Genomic DNA, 17822 nt, shown 5'->3' on the forward strand with positions numbered 1-17822 from the left:
TAGGCATGATACTTAGTTTGTAACTTGTTTAATTCCCATTTATTTTACTTTGTATTGTGTGGTTCCATCCCCCCATTGTGGGTCATATGTCCTCCCATCCCCATGCAAGTGTAATAGCTTAGGTTTATTTTTGTTTATAACTTATCATGCATGCTAACTAAAAAGATAAAACCAAATGATAAAACAAAACCTTTTCAAAAGACAAATGCATATTTTATCCAACGTAAAGTGTTTTTCAAAATCAAATTTACTTCATAGAAACGTGAGTACTTGATCCAACGTCAAGTATCTCCACTCCATTCCATTATCTATATCATTCTCATCTCCTCTCCCAATCTCAAACTCTTCTCTTCTCAATCTATCTCATTTTATCTCTATCTCCATTCTTCACACACTTTTTCATAATAAATGTCAAACATTTGACCCAACGTCAAATGCCTTTTCAAAATAATTTCTCAATAAACTGAAATGCAAAAATAGGGTGTACGTGCTTGTACACACATTCAAGTACTTAGATTGTCGGTCGTACCTAGCTTGGGGACCCGACGCTTGACTTCCTCCTCAAAACATCTAATGATAAAACATATTCATTCTAGGTGCTATGAGGGACAAAAATGGTGGTTAGGATACCATTGTCCTCTCGACTCCCGAGTATTCTGATTATAGGTCATACTTAGTCAAGGGTCAGATACTTGTCTCCCTCTAAGTACCAATGATTATACTTGTCAAACTCTTTCGCAATTCAAATCTCTTTTGGATGAAAAAGAGTGGTTAGGATACTGATGTCCTCTCAACTCCCGAGTGTTTGGACTATTGATTGTATCTAGCCAAGGATCTGATGCTTGTCTTTGTATTAAAATTAACCCTAACCAACAATCAAATCAATTTTTTGCCTTAAGGCATCTTTCAAACCTTTTTAGAAATAACATGTTACTTTCGTTCTACCATGAACGACGCTTAAGTCTTCATCTATGAGCAAGTAATGTTTAACTACTAGAATGTGATCCAAGCGCATCCATTCTACCGCAAACAAATAAACACTTAACGTTCCCATGCCCGAGCATACAAGCAAGTGAACGTTAGCACGCGAACATCAACATTATTCATAAAAACAACCAAACAAATACTCCGTTTGTGAGCGGAACTACGAAGCTCTAATTTTCTTATTGCACTGATGAGGATACGTAGACACAATGGTTCGAATCCTTGGCGAGCACACTAATTTAAAAATTATATTCTCTTCCCATCTTATTCTTATCTCATCTCATTTCATCGATAGCAAGCAACGTTCAGATAAACAACATCCATATGCATTATACAAGTAAGTGGTTCCCATGGAGTACCATGGATGTGAGGGGTGCTAATACCTTCCCTTTGCATAATCGACTTCTGAATCCACTCTTGGTTACAAAGACCATTCTCTTTTGGGGTTTATCGCTATTTTCCCTTTCCTTCGGAATAAATAAAATCTGGTTGTGACTCTATATTTTTCGCGGTGCGACATGTTGTCAATTATAACGCGATGCCAATGTTCGCTTCTCTATGTTTTCGGTAGCAAGCGATATTTTTTACTTGAATGCGACTAAGTACCCTTTGCTAAAATCGACCAACCAAAAAACATTTTCTACAAAGAACTATGTAGCTTTAAACTCCTCATCACACCTGAGAATACATGGGAGTGAGACCTGCAATCTCATCAAGTACTCTAATAAAAATCTTTTTGAGACCCCTTTCCCTTTGAATCTTTTATCACCCAAAGAAAACAAATAACTTACGTTAACATTCTAATCGGAAATCTAACTAAATGATTCACGTTGAGTATAACGAGTGTGAGGGGTGTTAATACCTTTCACTCGCATAATCGACTCCTGAATCTGAATTTGGTTGCGACGACCATTTTTCTTTTTCTTTTAAGGATTTTATTAATATTTTCTCTTTCCTTTTGGAATAAATAAAGTTCGGCGGCGAATCTGTTATTTCAAACATTCGAGCGTTCGTGGCATTTTACGTTAATTAAGGATCTCGTATGCGACCAACGAATATGATGTAATAAAATTGGAGTATTCAATTGATTGCCTCATCTTGAAGCATTGATTGATTGCATTCCTCTCTTGATTTTGATATAGATCAAACTTTGGATCGATAATAATCTACCTGTAGAATTTTACGAGATTTAGGAGTCAATTTTCACAGATGTGCCACTGTTCCATTCTGGAATCAGAATTAGGGGAATATCAATGGTATCGAATACTTAATGAGTGGTGTTGATCTCCGATACGACAACGCATGGTGGATTTGCAAGACTAACACTCCAACGTCCAAGTTAGTTAGTAATTCTATATAAGTCTAATGAAAATTGATATCAGAATAATGTATCTTTATATCTGGTATGAAAGCTTTTATATGTTTGGTCATTTGAAGTGGATTGAACTTTGCCTTTTTGGATCTTTGGCCAACCTATGACACTTTCTAAAAAAAATTTATGCAAGATGTTTCCAATTTTTGGTAGATTTCTAATTCAACATGTTTCTTATTTTAATTTCTTCGGGAAACATGCATTAACCTTAGGTATTTCTCCTTTTCTTCCTTTTTTCATCTATGAGTTTTTACTTGCATTTGCACATAGAGAACCCGAAAAACCCATACGTAGAAATTCTTAGTAAAGCCTAGAAATTCTTCCACTAAAACCAATACGATTTTACTTTGGGAAAGTCAAGCTGACTAACCCCATAATTGTTTAAAATGTTATGGAAGACCCAAATGTGCAAAATGTTTGTTAGGGTTCTAGAGTGTCAATTCAATTGTAAGCATAATGTTGAAAAAGTGAAATGGTGGTTGGAAGAATAAGGCATATGCATGATTTATGGTTATCATTTTTCCCAGTGATGATGAAAGACTATTTCTAGGTGGATGATGAGATCTTAGGAATCCGGTTCTTCTAAACTTTTGAGAACAAGCTATAATTTACATGTCAGGACATGGAGATTAGAATTGACTCTCCCCAAAAGTGATATGAGAATTGATAGACAATTTGAGGTATGTGGCTTCCCATGTATCAAACATAAGTTAAGTAAAGCCTTGATCACAAAAAGAAAATTATTATCACATTTGTAAAATCACTCAATTATATGTTAAATTAAATAGAACGACATTGCAAGGTGAAAGAGAATTGTAAGTTTGTGGAGGTGAATAAAATCCATATTTTAATTGATCAAAATCTATGTGTTCTTAAAACTTTGTTCCACCTTAACTCGAGCTGAAGGAAGCACAAGAGAAAAGCTAGATGAATATTAGATTAAATTAAAACAATTGAAGGTACACTTACATTAATTAAGGATGAATGTTTTATCTTTATGAACCTTATCCATTATACTACATTAATGAATCAGAATTAGAAGGACTTTCAATTTTCCAACTGCATTAGATAATAAGTTCCTAAGAAACTTTGATTGAAAAATTGCACAACCATGATATGTTAACTTGAATACAAATAAAAACTGAGAAATGACACATTTTTTAGTACACAAATAGTCAAAAGCTACTTACACTACTAAAATCCCAACCCAATACCCTCTATCTTTGTCTACCTTTGTCTTCCGGACCCAATGCAGATATCTACAATGGTTACTCACTTTAGATTTCTCTACCTTTGTCTTCCAGACCCAATGCAGATATCTACGATGGTCTCTGCTTCGTCAAATCGTGTGGATATATATGATTGTTGATGTGCTTTTCTCTCTAGAGAGGCTTCATTTTTTCTCCAACCTATTTTAAGAAATAAGTAATAGACAGAACATGTATTAGATCAATTCACAGAACATGTGTTAGAAACAACTCAACGAGATCTACTAAAATTTTAAACACAGCCAGTGATACATTCAATGAATTTGTTGTAGGAGATAATTTATTGAAGCCAAGTTAACATCAACATGGGGTACCTCTATCGTCATATTGGGAAATCTTCATTGATGTCAATGATCATTCTTTTTCTATGCTCAATTGGTTCTTTGGTAAATTCCAATCTCTTACAGAATCATGAAGGACAGTGAAATGGCTATTGTGGTTGTAATTGTCTGCATCAATTGCACTTTTCCTAGTAAATGAGCAGAGGTTAACAGTTTGAAGATATTCAAGGATTCAAGTGGCCTGGAAGAATAGACAATAGTCAATGTACCTTGCTATTAAGACATGAGCTCTATCTTTTGCCACACAAGCCATAAGGCCTATTTCTGACTGATGTTGCAGGCACTTTAATGGCGAGTGGGAAACCTTTGCAAATTTTCAAAACCTTCATTTAAGTGTAAGTAAATATGGTTAGTAGTACATCATGGGATTATGACTCAAGCAACGTTTTATGTATACGACGTACCTAATTATTTGAAGTGCCGTACAGCATACCCAAAGTCGCACCACGTACCGAAGAGAATTGCGAAATGTGCGACTATAGTTGAAACTGAAACCCTTCATTTTATGCATGGACTGTGATGCATTTCGTTAGCCTTGATTCTCATCGATGGTGAACAAATGTTGAGTAGCAGGCTGGCTAGCTGAGGAGTTCGTGTGGATGTTGTCGCCTTTTTTTAGGGTGGCGTTAGAATTGTTATGTTCGAGCTTCTTTGTATTGAGAAAGGGACCTCGATTTCCACTTGCCCCTCTCAAATCATGTAAGTGGTGCGCGATTCAAGAAGACATGATTGCAAGAAATGAAGGTTACAGTTTTGACTATGTTCAGAATTCTACACAAATGCCAAGAAATGTAATTTTGTGGATACAAAATATTTGCACCAACACCTTACTAATGTGATAGCAACAAACAAGTATTATGATGAGTATTAGGAGAGAAACGAGATGTTGTTGTTGAGTAGTTACCTAAATAATCTTGAACAGTGCAACATTACTAGAAAACAAAGAAACATTAGTTGGGACAAATGACAAACCTTTATCTTCCTATTTCAAACAAGTTGCATCCTACATATACAAAATTCATCTTTGAATATCTGCATAGAGAGAGTAACCAACATTCATTCAAGCAGGGGAAAAAGGTGAAACCATCAAAGGGAATGAATCATATGTTGAGCCCCTAAGACTCCTGCAACACTAGCCAATACTGGTAGCTGAAACACAGACAATGTAATTACTAAATTTGGACAAAGGAATAACTCATATAAGATATATAATGTACCATCAGGATGCTGGTCTCCAAATTGCATGACTGCATCCAACCAAAACCAAATTAAAAATAGAAACATTAATTGCAAGATTAAGAGAATAAAATAACTTATAAGGCTTGTTTTACAATAACTACTGTTAGGATCTGAATGATATACATCCTAACAGACCTCGTCTGCTTGAGTACCAATCCAGATGGAGGAATCTTTAATCTTTTCATATAATTCAAATTAAAAACTGAAGCAAGGTTATGGAACTTCACAAAATTCAGCTTTTTTCAACTTATCAGAAACTTCACCTCTCTCAAATTTTTCCATCAACTCACTAACTAGTCCTTCTTCAGTTAATGTAACTGTGTCACCAACTATCACAATATTTCTTTTCTTCTCCCTCAAAAAGAAGATCAAAAACAAGTTTAACATCTTCTTTACAAGATTGTAAAGGAGTATATACTCTTAGTTTCTTTTGAGGAGAAAACAGAACTGAACCATAACAACTCATAAACATAAACATCTACCGTTATTCAGCATCTGTTCACAACTATAAAACTGGATGATTGCAAGGACAGAAGCATAGTTCTAAATATTCACAAACAAAATCACTTTAAACATCTGCGGCATAACACATATTGACACAAATAATAAGGATAAGATAGACAAAACACATATTGTCATAGTATAAACCATTTTAAGTTGTAAATCATTATTAATGTATGCATAGTTGTACGGTACGAGTTACAGTCATGGGAAAATGAAGATAAAGCCAAGTTGAACATCATTTGATTTAATTTTAAAGTTGTGCATGGATGTCTTTAACATTTAATCTATTTTGAGAGTATAAATTATTTCACTATGTGTAGGAAGTTCCACAATATTTTGCGAAACTTAGTTAAAGTGGGTTGTGTGTTAAAACATGTTTTTGTGATCTGGATAGTGTATAGGATGTGGTTCAGAAACTTTTGACGACAATAATCCTTTTAATCGATTAGTTTTATGACCACTAGCCACTACATGAAAGTGTGTAAGAGTAGTGAATTATGACCAATAGCCATCAGAGAGAATTATGGTGGAAATAATGTTTCAAGTTTGTTTTATAATATTTGTTTTGGGCATTTTGTGTGCATGAAACATTGTGACATGTAACAGTTAATTTGAACAACATAACTTTTCGAACGAGTATATACTTGTAGCTTCTTGCAAAGAAAAGCAGGCTTCCATATAAGGCTTGGTTCAACAACTCTTTGGAGAGAGAGTTAGATTTATTATTCACAATTCACAGGTGCATTTAAATGAATCATATACCAATTAAAATTAATGGTATAATATGTGTGTCAAAAAAACAGCAAAGAAGAAAGAACCATAATATGTGTGTTTCAAAAAGCTATCACAAATACAAAGTCTGTTATATAAACTACAAAATCAGAACCTAGCTAGAATTTAACTAAATACTCATTTGACATACAAGACATGCTCTCCTAACCTTGAGTTTCTTTGTAATGCAATTTTGGTAAAAATACACGAGAGCTTAAATGATTTGAATATTGCTGATGAATCTCAAGCCCTTGTTAATCTTACTGGTGGAAAAGGGAAAGGTGCCTACAATAACAAATTGAACTTTCTGTGGAAGGAATCATCATATGGCTGATGTGTGCTTTTCTAAGCATAGATGGTTCTACTCTAAACAAGGAATGTTCTACTTGATGGTTCTACTTGAAACCAATGAATTAGACAACAAAATTTTTGTTGATTTTGACTCTGAAGAAAAACATGTCCCCTCTTTAAACAGTGAAGAGTACCTGACATTGAAGTCTTTCCTCTGAGTATTCATTCAATTTCACACAATTTTTGAAGGAAATGAATACCTTGTGCTCTTCTAGTAGTTCATTGATAACACGAGAGATGACGACGGTCTCCAAGGATGTGCAGTTGGTGACGTCCAACACTTGAATAGATGGTGGGAGTTCTGGTAGAGACTAAATGCTCATGCATTTGCACAAGCCAAGAGAATCTGGCTGTGAAAGATGCTTAATGCTTATAGGAACGTTCTTCACATTGATTCCGCTGAGTGATAAATAATATAATAATCTTAACAGAATGTTGTTGTTGTTGCGAGGTAGATCAATCAGATCACAACTGTTGTCCAGACAAAAGTATCCTAAAGAACGCCGGCCATTCGATATGTCAAGTAGCATGCAATCAGAAAGTACCAGATGGCCAAGAGATTTCAAGCATGAGAACTCATTTGGAAGATATCTAAGGTGCCCATCATAGCTGCTCAGCTCCAAGTTCATAAGACTTCCAAGGTACTTAACTTATGGCTGCCGCAATTCATTGATAGCAATACATCATCTTAAATCCAACTATGTCATTTTTGTAGATATCACAGAAAATTCCTTGAGACTTGAGCAGCCATAGAGCTCGAGAATTCGCAGAGTTTAAAGAGGAATTGCTTATAAGACTCTTGAGCTTTTTGCACCAAACCTGGATTAAATTGACAAGATTTTGGAGCGCTAAAGTAGATGTATGAACATGACGCAGCCTTACACGTCTAGAGAGGTGAATGTATTGGAGATGTGATACCATGGAGAAATCAGGAAGCTCTATCAAGTGCTCACAACAGCTGAGGTCCATTTTCTTTAAATTAATTAGATCCTGTAACAAACCAAAAAAAAACTTTGATCACATATTATACAATGTATAAATTAGTTTCATATATTTCAAGCCACAAACCTACACTACGTCCCATAATCTTTGAACACGGCTGTTTGGCATGTAAGGCTCAACAAGTTTCTCAGGATAAAAAGCCGACGGTAGAAACTTCAAAGGATATGCACTACAATGCAGGTGCCATAATTTATTAGACAAAGGCTCAAGACCAGCAGGAAGGGAAAAATTAGATCTCTCACCCAAACGAAAGTAGAATTTGAGTATGTTGCAAGAAGATGCAAGGACATGGAGAGTGTTTCAAAATCTGTTGCTGATGAGAAAAGGTCACAAAAGCTTCAAGGCATTAGCAATTAGCATTATAACCATTACAATGACTGTACAACCAAGAAACATACAATTAAGAGATGTTAAAACTATAAGAAAAAAAAACAAGAAAACAAGAAGTAAAGAGTACATATATGACTTGAGATAGATCACAATTGTTACACCATCACTAATTCTTCTCCATTTTCAGAACTCAGACTCAATGACTCTTCTATTCATGCACAACAAACAATAGAAAATTTTAAAGATTTAGAACCCTCCTGAACCCTTGAAAAGGGTGAAGAAGTATAGCTGGTACATAAAACAAATATGAAATGAAATCATAAAAAATAAAAAGTAAAGATAAATGCAATGAAATCACCTGTGTTGCATCCTTGGTTGATCAAAATTTGACAAAAAGTTCAAACCTTGTTAAACATGCAATCTTGCTTGAATTTAATTTTGTTTTCTCAAATTTACTAAGATTAGCCTAACCGAATAAATAATTGAGTTACTGTGGTAAAATTAATTGGCAGAAGTTTCCTGATTATTTATTAGGCTCACAGCTACTGTTGTAAAATTAAGTGGTGGAGGATGCTTCAAAACCGCCGCAACTCTACCACAAGTTGCAGCTACAGAAAATACTCTATAAGTCCAAGTATATTTCTAATAAATGATAGATAACAAGCTAAACAACATGCACCTAAACTTCATGGGACTAAACAACCACAATATGCAAACACCGGGACTCAGACAAAATCACTTTAATCCAATTCTTGGTGCAACACATATTGACAAAGAAAAAGGAAGTGAAAGCAACAAACAATATTGTAAGTTGTTCAGTAGTTACCTAAATAATCTTGAACATTGCAACATTACCAGAAAACAAAAAACCATTAGTTGGGAAATGACAAACTTTTAACTTTTTATTTCAAAAACAAGTTGCATCTCTGAATATGTGCATAGAGAGAGTAACCAACATCCATTCAACCAAGGGAAAAAGGTGAATCCATCAAAGAAAATGAAATATATATTTTACCTTTGAGTTCCATCTGAATGCCATACAACCTGACATACTTGTCACCTTGAGTACAAATCCAGACAAAGTAATCTTTAACATTTTCTTATCTTCATTGCTTCTCATATTTACCATAGAATCATAACTAGTAAGAATCATAAAAGCATGCTTACGTGACCCATAAGCTATAATCCATATTAAGATCCCACACCTTCTCCATTGTAACAAAATAGTTGTTACTTTCCATAATCCATCCAACCAAACAAGCATATAATAATTGATAGAGACAAAACGAAACAAAACCTTTACTGTTATTTTATCATTAAAATGAATGTTTTATAGGCCTTGCCTAATGGACTAGTGAAGGACAACATAAACATCTACCATTATCCAGCATCTGTTCACAACTATAAAACTGGATGACTGCAATGACAGAAGCATAGTTCTAAATATTCACAAACAAAATAACTTTAAACATATGTGGTGTAACACATATTGACACAAAAAAACAGGTTTGCACACAAAGACAGAGCACATATATGTTTTATGTAGAACCTATACTAACAAATAAAACTCCAAGACACATGATGTATCATAGGTAATAGCAACCCAACAAAAACTTACCTCAGAGGGCTTGAAGGAATTTGTGGTAATCCCAGCGAATCAAACCTAAACATGGAAAATCATCAAACCTAAACATGGAAAATAACAAGAGAAAGGAAACAATTTTATAAATCAAGAACACATGAATATATGAAAATTAAACATTGGCGCGACAAAGTGGACAAGTTTTCTTAATGTTGATCCATTTTTGAATGCAGTCGGTATGAAAATCATGAGAGCAGCGCAGCCGAATTGGCATGGAAGAACCATTAGACAAGTGAACAAGACAAATGCAACAGATGGATTCAGCATCTGTTGTTGATGTTGTGACATGTTGACAAGTATCTTGAGCACCAGAAGCTCTAGTATTTTGAACACCGATCACCACCGGGGAAGCTCTAGTATTTTGAACACCGATCACCACCGGAGAAGCTCGAGTATTTTGAACACCGATCACATTTGGAGAAGCTCGAGTACCATTGTGGTGGTGGTGGTGATGGTGGCCCGTTTGATGATTAATTGACCATGATGGATGATTCCTTGATCTTCTTGGAACATTGCCGATATGAAAATCATACAGAACAGTTTCATCTACCACAGACACTGTTGGTGAAGTGAATCTTGATGAAACACTGTTGTGGTTGTGAGACATTAATCTTGTTGGAACATTGTTGTGGTTCTGAGACATGTTGGCGATACGAGAATCAAAGAGAAGAGCTTGGTCTATCACAGTCCAAGGCGGTGTTGTTGTTGTTGTTGTTGGTGGTGGTGGGTGGTGGCTGTGAGACATGGTACGAGAATCAAAGAGAACATACACAGGTAACATGTTGTGGCGATGATGTTGTTGACCTAAATCAACGATAGCAACATCATCTACAATTGAAAGTGGTATCAACATTCTTGAAACCGCAAACAACACAAATTCACAGAAATAATCGCAGAGTGTTGAATTAGAGAGAGTTAAGAGATGATATAATGATAGCGGGAATGGTTATTTATAGAAGCTATTGTTGATACTTTTTTTGTGACCGTTATGATGCGAGACGAAACAAATTCTCAGCAAAAACAATTTTTCTTAAGGATTTTTCATTAATGAACAAGATTTTTAAGGATTTTGTCATTAATGAAGCAAATAAGGATGTCTTGAATCACAAGATTTCAATCTCAACTTTAGGCCTCATCATCAAATATTGGACCAAATAAAAAAGTTAATAAATAATATGAAAATTATATCCGACACCTCTAAAATAAAACATGACACCCCTATATTTTTAGATTAAATGACTAAAATACCCTTTTAAATAAAAATGTGAAATTTTAAAAGTAAAATTAAATATTTTGATTTTTCAAAAAAAAATTTAACATTTTGAATTTGAGGAGAATCACACTGAAATTATCATGACTAAACTTTTTTGGGATAGTCTTATATCTTGTTGTATTTGATTGGAATATTTCTATGAACTGTGACATACTCAGAATAATCAGTATTAAATAATCTAAATGTCACGGGGTTATTTGATTAAATTCTACAATTATACTATCTTTTACCTCCAAAATATATAGAAACTCTAGAATTAATCTAACATGTATGAGACTTTTTAAGAAAATAAAATAGCTCATAACTAATTTCTCAAACAACCTTTCAACTTTACCTAAAGTATGAAAGGTGGTTTGATCCACATACGTTGTTGGAATTATGATCTGTTGTGCAAGGACTTTGTATCTCTATTGTTGGTTCGCATTTGTAAACTCAATTACATGTGTGTTTGATTTTGCTATGTATTCTCTTTTCCATTATTTCGGAAATATGATTTCTTTAGATTATATATTTTTAGACAAACATTCTTGTACTTGTTGGATCATATGTGCGTTCGATGTTAATTGAATTATTTTATTTTATTGTTATTATTTAATTGTTTTTTATCTTAATGCTTTTTATAGATTGACGAATGAATGAAATGATATCCGATGAGTAGGGATTTATGGATGTTACTCTAGTGATCTGATCTAGGGCAATTATTCAAATTAATAATTAACTAGGACCATGTAATTATAAGTTGTGACTTTTGAATTAATAAATTTAGAACATCTAATTTAACTCTGAATTGACCTAAAGAATTAAAAAATTATTGTATAAATTAGTGAGTTGTACACCAATGGGTGCAGTGACCGTGTTAATTCGTCATAATACTTTAACATATTATAAATTTGATTAATGCACGGTTCATCAACAAGTATGAGTAGGGAAGTCGAAAGTAGAGTCTCATGATATTCAATGTTCTCTAGTCAAAAACTCCTCAAACACATCATTACAAAATCAGAAGAAAAAAAATTAGGGCATGCCATTATAAATTTATTTCCTGATTTTAAATCGTGTTTTGAATTTCAGTTTTATATCTAATAACACTTATCTTTGATTTTTTGAGATTAAATAAATTGAGATTTAGGTTTTATTTATTTATTTGACTGACCTAATTTAAGTATTTGAATCTGAATGAATCTGGATATGTGATAATGTTTAATACAAGTTCATGAATTTGGATTAATGAAGATGATGCATATTTTTAGTGTCAAAGAAAGTGAGGATGGTTGGATATCTATTTCAATATTATATTATACATTCTAAATAAAAACTAGATTGTTTGATTCAATCGGATCTGATTCTAGTCCAATTGTCCTTGAAAACCGCAATATCAGAAAACCAGAAACAAACTAGAAAGAAATCTCTTGCATTGTCCACGGAAAGAAATCTCTTGCATTACACATTGTCCGCGGAAAGAAATCGAGGAGTGATAGGGAGATTTAAGACTTTTATAAAAGAAAATGAAATTAAAAATAGTAATGAGGAATAAGAATTTAGAAAATAAGAAATATAATACAGTCCAAATAAATTCCAAAAATGAAGAAAGTGCAATGGCTCTCTATCAAGAATGTTGAGACTAGAAACGAGGCTGCTGAGATTTTAGCCCATGTAAAACCAATGCACTTATAATTTATAATTTATAAAAAGAATTAAAAAACTAATACGTTTGGCTTTTCTTTAAAACGTTACTTTTTTTTTCTTTCTGAAATGCGTATGCTACTTTTCTTATCATGTATATATTAATTAATTTTGTTTATAAAAGCTTCTACATTAGTTATTTATTATTTAAGGAAAATTGATTTAAAAAAATACATATATTAATTTATTTATTTTATCAAAAAACGTATATTTTATTCCTTTAAGTAATACCAATTCAATAGTATGTTGTTAACATTGAATGATTTTAAATACTTTCAGAATACACTTAATATTTTACATAATAAAAAATATTAATATTAATTAATTGTTAAACTATATAAAAATTAATAAAAATATATTGACTAATAACTATCGATCCAACCTCGATAGGATGATAGTTGAAGTTTTTTTTTAAAATAATCAAGTATTTTAATTTAATTTTAAAAATAACCACTATTTCAAATTATTTATCGGGATAATCATGTTTCATGCACACGTCTAAAGCATGCGTCAGCTGGACTGACGTGTGCATTTTGCCATTGAGCATAGGCGTCAATACCATTGACGCATGCATGCACTGAAGCCAGTGCAATTGGCGCATACTTACTATGTATCATGTGTATGTGTCATTGCATGTGGTACATGTTGTATATATAATTTTTAATTTTTTTTAATATATTTTATACTTATAAATAAATAAAATAAATAGGAAAATGAAAAATAATTATTAATATTATGATAAAAATTAAAATACATAACAATTGACAAGAAAGTCAATGACCCGTCCGATTGAAATGCTCTTTTGTTCCACATCCTGGTGCATCCTGCCTTCGAGGTCTCCCACGATTTCTCTGAGGTGTTTGGGGTTTTTAAGTGTTAACATGATGCAATGGTGGCTGGTGTGAAGGTCTGGTGGAAGGTCCAGCGATATTTGATAAATTTGTCATCATTTCTCCCCGATAGTTTGGGGTGTTGCCGTCAACGACGTTGCCGTAATTGAGTTCGATGCCCATGTTGTCGTAGTTTGGTCGTTGTGGTTGGGTGATTTGTGCACGGTATGGTTTCCCGAATTAGGACATTGACTTGTTTTGGAAACGAAGCAATGGTTCTTGTGGTGTAATAAAGTCAAGCAATGGTTAGGTGTTGTGACGATGGGATGTTCGGGTGTTCATAAGTGGGGGGCTATGATGGGATGCGGTTGAATCGTATGAATCAGTCAGGCTATAGACAGATGTGGTAGCTGTATATGGTTGGTGGTGGTTAGGGTTTGTTTCCTGGTTTTTAGTTTGGGTGTGTGGCATGAATTGATTGTGAGGTTGGGTGTTTGGTGGTTGGGTATATATGGTAGGGTGATGGTGTGAGGTTGGTTGTTGGGTGTGGGTGGGTTGACATTGTTCTTGGGCGGGGATTTGTTGTTGGATGTTTGATGACGAAGCTCATTGGCGTGGATCAATAAAATACCTTAGCTCAAACACAAACTATGGCGTTGTAACCAACCTAAACCATGCCATATAATATTGAGTTGGTCTAGCACCATGTATGATTGGTTTGTTTAAGATGTATTTTTTTCGTTTCCTCCAATGACGACACATCTCTTTTGCGAAGTCTCTCCAATCGGAATAGTCCCATTGACCATCGACTCTTTATTGATGTCAATCTTCCAAACACGTCGGAGGTTCTGAAATTTATTGTTCCATGCCGAACTACAGTTTTACACAGTCACTCTGGTGCATCTCCACAGTAGTGAACCAGATAATTGGTGTTTTTGCTGTCCAAACTGTAGCATCATCATGGTTAACCTGATGATCAAGATCCAGATACGGCCTCCAGATAAACTGTATGAGAATTTGACATGATTAGAGGATATGTAATTGGATAATTTTTTTAATCAAAAGTAGAGTTGTTTAGTAGTAATACATCGTCTGGTCCAATGTGGTATAAAAGGTTGCGATAGACTACTACAGCGTGTTTGGGACACTTGTTGTAGTCCATCCCCTTAACTGACCACCTAGATCGAAAAAGATTGAAAATATATTAGTTACAGTTAGTTGTAGTATAAAGTCTAACAAATTAGAAGATTTAAGATAAATTTACTTTTTTGCGTAGGGGAATGTGAATGGCTTCTCGTTGACCGGGGTGAGTCACGACATTCTTGACCAATCTCATGCTTGTAGCAAATAGACACAAGAATAAAATGCACAAGTATTTTTTTTGGCATTTTTACACAACGAACTATATAGATGGGACAAAATAATTGAACCCCAAGTATATGTGCCTACTTTATTTATGTTTCGTAACAACGGCAAATACATAATATTTATCGTATTACCAGTACTTTCAGGAAATAAAAAATTACCAATAGAATCATAATATGACATTGAGCTTTAACTATCTTTTCATACTCAGTAGATTCTTCGTTTAATGTTATACTTGAATAATATTGTTTAAGATATTTTAAATTAATACCCTGACCCCTAGGTTGACCTGAAGTTTGTCCTATAGTTGTGTCTTCACACAAAGAGGCACCCAACAATTCATCGCATATAGAGTTATCTTGGTTAACTCTACCATTTACGGCTTTACCATTGATAGGTAGACCTAAGAACATGTATATATCCTCAAGTGTGACGGTACACTCACCGAAAGGAATGTGAAATGTGTGGGTCTCGGGTCTCCATCTTTCTAACAAAGCAAGAATAAATTTGTAGTCAATTGAGTATGAGACTATGTTGAGTATATTACCAAAACCGCATCCTCGAAGATATGGTTCTATCAAAGGATCGTGTGGTACATATTCATGTACACGACATCGAAATCTCTTTGGGTCCTAACAAAAGATAATTAAGAAATAAGTAAGAATAAGTAATAAACAATAAAGACATTTTGTTAGGAAATAAGAATAAGTAATAAACAATATAGAATAAGTAATAACATACAAATGTCAAAATATTATCGATTGTTCCTCGATGTTCATCACCCAGGGTCATTAGAGACATATTGTTGCATATAGGATTAGTGTTGCATGAGCGTTGCAGATAAGATGAGTGTTGATATGTGAACACACACATTAGTAAGGGTGCATGAATGTCTTTTTGCATGTGATGTATGTGAACACGCACCATTGGTAAAGGCGCATGTGTTAGTCCTTTTAGGGCAGGGGAATCCTGCATGGAATCATGCAGGGCGAATACCTTGTCTTATTATGGCGTATGCATTATTTCCTAAGACCATGTGGCGTTGATAAGGGCATATACGTTGGACGGTGAAAATGGAATCATGCAGGGAATCGTGGCAGAGATTCTTGTAGTTTGAACCCTAGGCTTATGCATGCAAGATTCTTCGTATAAGCCACTGCAAATGGCGCCTAAGTTATATTCATATAGCATGTGCCAGTCCCTTTGGCGCATACATTGATTTATGGTTATTCACCATTTACCCTATTTAACTGCATGTTAATACGTGATCAACGCACTCAGCATCAAACACTAAACTTGCATCTTACAAAAATGTCTTCATCACAACATTACATGATCAATACTCATACCGATGGTGAAATATTTAAGTGTCAGTTATTCGGTTTTTGTTTTTGTAACACAGAAGTAACTCGGTTTACAATAAATAGACGATCAAAATTTTCACATTTGAAACAAAGAATAGAAAACAAATTACAGTGTAGTCAAGTGGGACAAATCATCTACAAAAATCTGGTGTTTTTTACAAAAAACCAAGTAAAGTTTTATCAGTTGAAGATTCGAGATGATGACGATGTTCACCATATGTTTCTCAGTTATGAACAATCTGGGTTCAATGATATTGAGTTATATATATTAACATAACAAAACCAATTGTCTCAGTTTGTTGATTCATCACAAGTGTTTTGTGAAACTGATGACGACGGGCAAGTTGAAGTCGATGTTGTTTACGAGGAAGAAGAAGAAGATGAGTTATTGGTTGATGAAATGGTAAATAATGAACGGTCGACCACTAGCAAGAGTCATTACCAGCTAGTCATGTATATTGTCTACCTCAACACATGACAAGCTTGAATTTGGGTGCAAATGAACTTTCGTCAGATATATTTTACAATCCTTATGTGCAAATTCAAGGATCATTGAAAGAAGAAGAAAATTTTCGCACAAAAGAAGACTATGTCAGAGTCATTAAAAAGTATCACATGGAATTATCAACTGATTATAGGGTTGATCGAAAAAATGCAACGAGGTATAAGATTTATTGTCGAAATGAGCTATGCATGTTTCGGTTGTCAGCATCTTACTGGAAGAGGAGTGATTCTTGGGAGATAGGTTTTATGGGTCCATTTCACACATGTTTAATCACGAACCAATGCAGGACCATCGCAAACTCAGCTCTCAGTTAATATGCGATGAAATTTTGGTTGTCATTAGCGACAATCCATCATTAAAGGCGAGTACAATAATCTCGCATATTGTTACACAATACAATTATACCCCATCATACAGAAAGGCATGGATATCTAGGACTAAGGTAGTTGAAAAAGTGTTTGGAATTTTAGAGGAGTCATATAAAGAACTTCCAAAATACTTGGTGGCACTTAAGCATTATGCTCTAGGGACCATTGTCAATTTGGAAATGTTGTCGGTGTATACCCCAGACGAGACTTATGTTAGTGGTAATGTCATATTCCACCGACTCTTTTGGGTGTATCAACCATGCATCAAAGATTTTTCTTTATGTAAACCTATTATACAAATTGATGATACATGGTTGTAGGGGAAATATAAAGGAACACTACTGATGGCAGTGACACAAGATGACAACAACAATATTTTTCCAATCACCTTTGCACTAGTTGAAGGGGAGATTGTTGGAGGATGGATTTTTTCCCTAAAAAATCTCCAATTACATGTTGCTCCTCATCCTAGCTTATGTTTAATCTCAGACATACACCCTTCAATTGTGAGTGCCTATAAAAACATTGATAATGGCTGGCAGGATCCTCCTTCGATGCATGTCTACTGCATTAGACATATCGCTCAAAATTTCATGTGGGAGATCAAAGACAAAACGTTGCAGAAGAAGG

The 17822-nt window shown here is 34.2% G+C and overlaps 1 long non-coding RNA gene across 1 annotated transcript; it reads right to left on the minus strand.

Annotated features, from left to right (window-relative positions):
- Positions 1 to 3423: 3423 nt before the first annotated feature.
- Positions 3424 to 10867, minus strand: LOC127075545 (uncharacterized). Its single transcript, XR_007786571.1, has 6 exons — positions 8075 to 10867; positions 7899 to 8001; positions 4370 to 7820; positions 4175 to 4288; positions 3939 to 4093; positions 3424 to 3765 (listed from the first exon to the last, which is right to left on the minus strand). It is a non-coding gene; the product is annotated as an uncharacterized LOC127075545 (long non-coding RNA).
- Between the last annotated feature and the right edge of the window lie 6955 nt (positions 10868 to 17822).

The sequence above is a fragment of the Lathyrus oleraceus genome, chromosome 4 (assembly GCF_024323335.1).
Source record: "Lathyrus oleraceus cultivar Zhongwan6 chromosome 4, CAAS_Psat_ZW6_1.0, whole genome shotgun sequence".
Taxonomy (NCBI): domain Eukaryota; kingdom Viridiplantae; phylum Streptophyta; class Magnoliopsida; order Fabales; family Fabaceae; genus Lathyrus; species Lathyrus oleraceus.